A 2,998-nucleotide genomic window follows, 5' to 3' on the forward strand; every position below is an offset into this window, starting at 1 on the left:
AAATATTCAAACTAGTGAGATTTATTTTTCATTTTTATGCACCACATTTCTAAAAGAACTGGACAAAAAATACATTCTTAACTCTAAGAAAGAAATACTTTATCGCACTGGCGAAACGCGTGTACCATTTTCTGACCGTTGCAAAATGAAATAGTGTCGATAACGCTGAATGAGTGTACGTGATTGAACTCAAAATTCGTAATTTTTGCACAAAGTTTCGTACAAAACTGAGAGCGGAGTTCCTTCTTCGAGAGTGCAAGCCAAAGATGCTCATTCTTGTTGTTGTTGTTTTGTGTTGTTCCTGTTCTTGTTCGTGTTGTTCTTTTTGTCCTTGTTTTTATTCTTGTTGCTTTTATTCTGGCTGTTCTTGTTCTTGTTGTCCTTGTTCGTTTTTTCTTTTTGTCCACCATGTTCTTTTTATTCTTCTTTTTTGTTATTCTTGTCCTTGTTCTATTTGTTTTCATTATTTATGTTGTCCTTGTTCTTTTTGTTTTTTGTTCTTTTTGTTCTTATCCTCCTTGTTCTTTTTGTTCTCCTTGTCCTAGCTCCTCTTGTCTTGCTTATTCTTGTTCTTTTTGTTCTTATCCTCCTTTTTCTTCTTATCCTCCTTGTTCGTCTTGTTCTCCTTATCCTAATTCTTCTTGTTTTCCTTATTCTTCTTATTATTCATATCCTCCTTGTTCTTCTTGTTCCAGTTCATCCTGTTCTTCTTGTTCTTGTCCTCCATGTTCTTCTTCTTTTTATTCTCCTTGTAGTATTTGTCCATTTTGTCCTCCTTGTTCTTCTTGCCCCCTTGTTATTCTTGTTCTCATTGTCCTTGTTCTTCATGTTTTTATCCTTATTCTTTTTGTTCTTCTTATCATCCTTGTTCTTCTTATTCTTGTTGTTCTTTTTGTTTTGATCATCCTTCTTATTCTGTTTGTCCTTCTTATCATCCTTGTTCTTATTCTTTTTGCTCTTCTTGTTCTTCTTGTCATTGGAGATGAAATCGAGCACACCCTGGGAATCATGCTAGATGCCCCTCACTCTAGATATGCTGTTTTTATGCTGTTTGAGCACATCCTGAAATCATGCTTGCATCACCCTTGAGTGTAGTGAGTTCTGAAACAAATGGTTGCTTTAAGAGAAGATGAGATAAATTTATGGATTGGGATGACAGGTGGTAAGAGACATGGAACTGCCTAGTGTGGGCCTTATGGTCTCTTGCATTCTCCTCCGTTCTTATGTTCATATAATCTTATGTCCTATCGCCATCGAATGGGGTGCCACAGTGTGTGTGTGTGTGTGTGTGTGTGTGTGTGTGTGTGTGTGTGTGTGTGTGTGTGTGTGTGTGAGTGAGAGAGTGAGAGAGAGAGAGAGAGAGAGAGAGAGAGAGAGAGAGAGAGAGAGAGAGAGAGAGAGAGAGAGAGAGAGAGAGAGTGAAATCATGCGAGATTTGCAGATCGATGAATCGAGATGAGGAGAAAAGTTGGAATGGAAGAATTAGAAAACGAGAAGAGTTACGGCTGGAGGAGTAGAAAGAAGAGGAGGAGGAGGAGGAGGAGGAGGAGGAGGAGGAAGTGAGGGTGAAAGAGGAATTGAGTAGAGTAGAGTAGAGTAGAGCTATGTATTTAAGCTGGCGAGTTGGTCTTCATCCTTCCACTCCTCACATGTATCTTTGTTAAAATGCGGTCAGGGGGGAAAGCAAAAATTGGAAAAGAGCAAACAAACTGTAGTCTTTGTGATAAAAATAGATCAATTGTTGTGTTATTTCATAATTTTTTTACACGCAAAGGGCATCGAAGAGTTTGTTCTTTCAACTGTACTTCGGAAAGACAGTGAGGACGTTTTCTGAAAAGTGCCAGAGAAAAGAATCTTCGGCCATCTACTACTCCATTTAGGACAGAAGTTCTCAATCTTTGCCATCCCAGTGCTCTCCGGGCACAAGTCATCCAGACCCTTGTGGCCGGAACCACAAGTAACACGCCCCCGGAACTCAAGTCAGTAGAAGTCCTGGAACCTAGAACCCTGGAATCTTGGGCACCAGAGCCTTCCAGACCCCATAACCGCACGACTTTTTTTTTTTTTTTTTTTTTTTTTGGGGGGGGGAGCTTCCAGAAGACCTCTTGTCCCCAACCTCCCAGTTCCCCTCAAGGTGTCATCTACAGTCTAAGTCTCTTCCGGAAGGCTGCTGAAGGAAAATCATCTTGACAAAACCTCCACCATAGCAAGACACCGTATAAGGACGATTTTATTCTATTCTATTTATTCATTTATTTATGGTTTATATATTTTTTTATTGTATTTATTTCATGAGATAAGATCCAGTTTGATAACGCTCTCAATCGACCTAGATTGCCCCTACAGGATAAAATCCACCTCCTCCCCCTCCGTAAGCAAAATAAAATCGCCCGTTATGGTCAGACTAAAATCCATTAAAACCGTTAATAACGGTTACATCTTGGCTTGCAAATTCAAATTGGAAGATTTGATTGGCTCACGACTCACCGGGAGCGACCAATCACGAGGAAGTGAACTGATGGCGAATTTGGCAATGGGGGAAATGGGATTAGGACCCATTTGTCGTCGAAAAGTAGTTTTCACAACTTTGTGAGTTATGGGAGTGCTTGTAGGTGTCCGACCATGATTGTTTGATTTTACGAGAAATGTATGAGTTTTGCACGTGCGACGCGTAATCATAAGTGTGTAAATGTAGTTTCCGCAAATGTGATCGTATATCCAGCTGCGTTTCTTTACTTTTGTAGTTTCCTGCACGTGTGTAGTTTGATCTAATTGATTTAATCATTGATAATCAATCAACCATTCCAGATCCACTGATAAACAAGTCTCTTCCATCCTCTTCCGTGATTCACACAACTGCGCCAAGCTCTGCCATGCTACTCCTACAGACTTCTCTCTCTTTTCCCTACACATACACACACCCACACCTCTCTACCTTCCGCCTTGTTCCCGCTTTCATCGTTTCCCATCTCGCGGCATCCAGTCAGTGATGATTATT

Source organism: Oratosquilla oratoria, chromosome 10 (assembly GCF_046742065.1).
Source record: "Oratosquilla oratoria isolate Oo_2021 chromosome 10, ASM4674206v1, whole genome shotgun sequence".
In the NCBI taxonomy this organism is placed as follows: Eukaryota; Metazoa; Arthropoda; class Malacostraca; order Stomatopoda; family Squillidae; genus Oratosquilla; species Oratosquilla oratoria.